Source organism: Megascapheus bottae, chromosome 19 (genome assembly GCF_031878675.1).
Source record: "Megascapheus bottae isolate mThoBot1 chromosome 19, mThoBot2.hap1, whole genome shotgun sequence".
Classification (NCBI taxonomy): domain Eukaryota; kingdom Metazoa; phylum Chordata; class Mammalia; order Rodentia; family Geomyidae; genus Megascapheus; species Megascapheus bottae.
Genome location: NC_143527.1, coordinates 35180265 through 35185975, shown reverse-complemented (window position 1 = coordinate 35185975; position 5711 = coordinate 35180265). Strand labels below are relative to the sequence as shown.

General features: G+C 36.3%; 1 non-coding gene across 1 annotated transcript; it reads right to left on the bottom strand.

Annotated features, from left to right (window-relative positions):
• Nucleotides 1-2936: 2936 nt before the first annotated feature.
• On the bottom strand, nt 2937-3038 carry LOC150049824 (U6 spliceosomal RNA). Its single transcript, XR_016538920.1, has one exon. It is a non-coding gene; the product is annotated as a U6 spliceosomal RNA (small nuclear RNA).
• Between the last annotated feature and the right edge of the window lie 2673 nt (nt 3039-5711).

The following is a 5711-nucleotide window of genomic DNA, read 5'->3' as shown; positions in this document are numbered from 1 at the left end:
GTTTTTTAGGCCTACATTTTAATTAGCCATAGGAGTTCACATGTTTCTTTGAGTACTTAATAACTACCTGCATAATAGACCCTCCTGAAAATTGCATTAGCAGAATGTTTTTGTATTCTGCCATAAATTAAGTAGTACAGAGGAGGCACCATTATATTCTTCCATTTCCTTCTTAACACACATTGGTAGGCATGAAGATTTATATGACTTATTAGCTCATTTCCTGCCCACACCTTTCCTGCCAGTTTTCCTTGTTGGGTCAGTTTTCATAACCTTCTTTTTTTCTTCTTCTGTTGTATGCCTAGCAGCCATTGGCTATTCTGTCTGCTTCTACCTCAGGAACTGAGCCCAGTTGTACCCAGAGCCCAATTGTTTTAGGTGTTGCTCTGATTAACACCTTCCTCCCAGGGCTTTTTCATGCTGAAAAAGTGGTGGCAATTTGGGAGATCGGGGTCCTGATGTTAAATAGCCATTGGAGAGAGAGAAGGATGTTCCCAGGCTGCATTATCCCTGGAAAAAAAGCAAGCTGCAAGAAATCAACATGTAAATTCAGTCAAAGGGATTCAATGAGTTAATGAGGGGTTAAATGGGCAAAGATTTAAACACAAGACTTTTTGTCTCCTTCGAAAAGAGCAACACATTTTTCAGGTTGGTAATTGAGGAGTTAAGCTTTTAGGAGCTCAAAAAAAAAAAAAAAGTTAAAAACACTGAGAGTGTTCCATTTCCCCTCCCCCCAACCCAACAGCAGTTGTGACCTCTATCTCCAGGGTCCAAAGTCAGACAAGGGTCTTAATTAGCTGCAGAGAAATCTAGAGCTTTGGCAACAAACCAGCAGACATTAGAGAAACAAAAATACCAGTAAGTAAAAGAGCCATATTTTGTCCTCAAAGTTAAATAGGGGCACCACATCTGGCTTTTTCTGTGTATGTGGTACTGAGGGATTGAACCCAGGTCTTCATACAGGCTACCTACCTAGGCAAGCACTCTACCACTAGAACAAACCCCGGCCCTAAAACATTTTTTTAACAATGAAAAAAATCATACAATTCCACAGGTAAACGTTTTGTGCTTTAATGCTTCCATTATGTGTAAGTAGTTGTACAAAGGAGTTGCAACTAAACATGTCAGCTTATGCATACAATCCATCTTGAATCCTCATCATCTCACCCATCCCCTTAAGCTACCTGGCTACATTTTCCACCTATGTACATTGAATATTATGACATCATTCTCCCACTTTTTCTCCTTCATTTGACTTTTTAATTTACTAATATATCTTGATATATTTTTGTACCAGATTTATATAGGTGATATGCCTTTCTGTATGTACATGTTTATATATTATTTTATACTTCCTTTCCTTTTCCTTTTTCCTTTTTATTATCTTTAAATAGTTGTTCAAAGGGACTTCAATTCAACATGTCAATTTATGAATATAATACATCTTTACCAATGTTATTTCTTCCATTGTGCTCCCCATCTCTCCCACCTCATTTTTATATTTTAAATTTCAACATGATTTTTAACCCCTTATAAGAATAAGCTATATATTTATTCAGAGGCTGTAAGTACTATGGCTTATCTAATCTGATGCTATTTAGAAGTATATAACCCCTATGCTATATGTTCATTTTTTTGTGAGCTATTTTGGAATGTTTCTGTCTGCTCTTGCCATTGTAACTATTTCAATAGTTATTTTTCCTCTTTAACTCTTTCTTCCAGTTAACTTTGTTCTTGGTTTCTTATTCTATTCCTTGATCCCTCACTGGTTTTGGAGTGATATGGGCTTTAGAGCACATTACTCCAAAATATGCTATTGTGGCATCTGAGCAAGCAATGGAAGCTACAAGGTCTCTGTGACCTTCAGCCGTTTTCTACCGCTGCAGATCAGGAAAGAATTCTGACCTTCCCTAGACAGGGTCATGACTTCATTCCACAGACATTCTCCCTATAACCAGTCACAGGGATACCTCTGGGGACATTGAACAGTCTCTTGTCATCTTCCTTCCATTTGTTATCATTACAGTATACCATTTTCTGTCTAGTCATCTCTGTCCATGACCTTGCTTCTCATTTGACCTACATGGAAAATACACATTTTTGTTTCTTTGGATCTTGATTTGGGTCCCAAATCTTGAAAATCTTACACTAAGCAAATCTGCCATGCTTTCCTCTTTTAATCTGCTTCTCATTAAAGGGATCTCAACCATAAACTTTGCAGTAAGAGAGGTCAAGATTACTTGTCCCCACACTGGAGATGTGGCTCAAGTGGTACAGGGCCTGCCTAGCAGGCATAAGGGCCTTGATTTCAAACCCCAAGAGAAGACAAGAAAAAAAAAAGATAAGAGAGGAAAAAGGGGAAGGAAAAAGAAGTTATATGTACAATTTCCTATCTTTTAAGTGTTTTGCCTAGAAACATGTGTTTATAACTTAACACAGTCTGTATTAATTATGTTTTCTGTCCTATGATATGCTCTTCTAAGTTAGATGCTATTGCTATTTGATAGTTTTAGTTCTTTTTTTTGATAGTTTTAGTTCTATCTTAATTACTTTCAGGTCTACAGATCAGACATTTCATTTTATTTTTTTATACAGTTATTGATTTTTTTCCTCTTACAAGAATGTGAGAATGTCTTCTTGCATTCCAGAACTTACACTGGTGTGATTTCAATTCTTCTTGAAATATGTGTTCTGGAGTTTCATTCCATAAAAGTCAGTGATAGGAAATACCTATAACTTTTCTTTTGGAAAATGTATTTATTTTCTCCTTCCCTTTCTCCCTCTCTTTTGCCCCCGTCCCCCCTCTCTTGCTTTATTTCATTTTAGACTTCCCCTCATTCTTTTTTCTTTTTTAGTTTAAAATTTTTAATTGTAAAGGTGTTGTGCATACGTGCTACAGTTACTAAGTTGGGTGTTGAGTACATTTCTTTCTGAACAAAAATATGGAATGCTTCATGGATTTGCATGTCATCCTTGCACAGGGGCCATGCTAATCTCTATTACTCCGATTTTAGTACATGTACTGTTGAAGTGAGCACTCCCTCTCATCCTTTCTTTTTCTCTCTTACTCTCTATTTTGGTGATAATATGACTTGAACTCGGTGGCCCTGTGCTTGTTGTGAGTAGATAAGAATTTCTGCAAAGAAGGTACTTAAATAGCCAAGAGGCACACAAAAAGATGCTCAGTATTTCTAGTCATTAGGGAAATACAAATCAGAACCGAAGTACACTACCACTTCACATTTGTTAAGGAGATCATAGCTAATAAAACAAATCCAGCAAATATAAAAAAATGTTGGTGAGGAGGCAGATAAAGTAGAATATTGTTCACTATTGCTGGAAATGTAAAATGATGCAGTTGTGAAAAATCAAATAGAAAATTTAAAAAATAGAATTTTTTAATATAATCCAGCAACTCTACTTCTGTGTATGTGACCAACAGACTTGCAATCAAGGAAGCAAGCAGTCACGTGTGCACCTTCAATCATACCAATGTTCTTTACATTAGGTAACAGGTGGAAGCAACACAGGAAACTATCAGCAGAAATATAAAACAGACAAATAAAATATTATCAAATACCGTGTTCTTAAATGTCATTAACACCATGTTCTTAAAATAAGCTTGAAAAGCAAGGAATTCTGAGATTCTGCAAGATGGATGAATCTTGAAAACGTGCTAACTGAAATAAACCTGTCCCAGAAGGAAAAATGCTGAATGATTCCATGTGTGTGAGGTACAGAGACGAGCTAACTTCATAGCACAATGGTGGATGTGTGGAGATGGGGTGATGAGAAGTTATTAATTAATGGGTACAGAGTTTCAGTTTTTAAAGATGAGAAATGTTCCAGAAATGGACGATGTGATCATTATACAGCAGCGTGAATGCACTTAAGCCCATTGAACAGTACAGTAAAAGAAGACTGAAATGGTAACTTGTATTTTATATGTATTCTACAATTTTCACAAGAAAAAAATATGAAAAAAAGAAGTGTCATGTATTTAGGGAACCTATTTATCTAGCCAGTCTTTACCTGCTTGAATTTTATTTTTTTAATAGGATTTGATATATTTTTTAAGTCAACATTTCCCAGTCTCCTGTTATGAGACAGCTAGTCTTCCATATAAATTAAAAATCATCATTAAGATTAACTTCTTATTCAATGGTGTCCACTGGGAACTTAGCTTTAGCAGCCGACTCCAATGCTAGGTGAACTAATGTGACAACCCAAGAATTCAGTGCACTGTATCACTGAGGTTTGTGGTTTCTTCGTTGACTACCCTGAAATCAGTTGCATTATTTACATGTCCTGTTGTGATCTTTGATAGAATCAATGCTCAAATTCCTCTTCTGAGGAACAGATTTACATAATTTTATAGTAATTAATAGAGGGGTTACAGTTATATTTGCCAGATAGAAGGTGCATTCCTTCACACACATTGATACCCATTTTCATGTTTTTCTTTCCATTTCTCTCCTCCCACCCCCTTCCCCATCTTGTTCCCCCCTTCCCTTTCCTATTTCAAATAAACAAACAAACAAATATACAAGATAATAAGGTAAGATACTGTAACAATATGAGAATAACCAAGGGACAACAAAGGAAATGAGAAATAGCATAGTACATTAAGAACAACAATCACACATTATATAACTCTTGTTTCCATATCCTGGGTACATGACACTTCTTAAAAATGAATTTGTAACATAAAAATAGCTTGATCATCTATTTAGATTAGCAGTAACTACTTTCCATGTAGAAATCAGAAGGTATTCTTTCTACTTCCCCATTTTGGCCACTTCCACAATTGGAGAATACATCTTGTATTTCTTGATCTCCCGTGTCTATATTAAATAAATAAACTATAAAGGCTGTAATAGTTTTGCTCAGGATGTAATAGTGACAATTATAATTGTGTGACCATAGTCTGCACATAACTCAGATTTCTTGAGTAGTCAGAGGGCTTGAACTTCCCAGCTAGGGCATATCAATCAAAATTTCCATATAAGCACAAAATATCTCCTCCACTGTATGCTTAATAGACAAAAATCACGGGTATAATCATAGAGATAGCATAGAGAAGTATCAATCAATTTTCCTGTTCAGCTTTTCTTTCATTAGGAACAATAACAAACCTTGGATCTGTCTACATTTTGTGTTTCAGATTTCTATACTATCCAATTAGTGCCCCACTTAATCTCCTCACCTGTTGTTGCTTTGTTCTGAATTTCATGGCTCTGTTGTTTTAAACCCTTGCTTGCATGCATTTCCAGAGGGAGTCTGATTGCAGTAACCCCTTGGTTTGGGGGAAAATTGGAACAGTGCCTAAATAAAGAAAAGTAGGTCCTGTGATTATTTTATTTTCTGCACAGCATGTGGTTTGTTACTGATGATACATGCATAGGGCGCTTTCTCCATCAGGCTACAGAGCCCTCTACAGATGGCATTTGTGTCACTGTTGCTAGGCTCGGAGCTGTAGTTTGTTAGGCAACTCCAGCAAGGGGAAACAAATGTGGACGTCTTACTACATCTGAAAGTGTGGCTCACTGACAGATGTTCCCGCATGCTTGCTGATGTCATGGCTGTGGCTCACAGGAAGCCCATAGAATTAACAGAAAAGAGAAAAATATTGGTTGAAACCTCAAGAAAGAGATTATATAGAGACATACAATAGAAATTTTTGGAAAAAAGAAAGCCTGCCTTGTCTATAC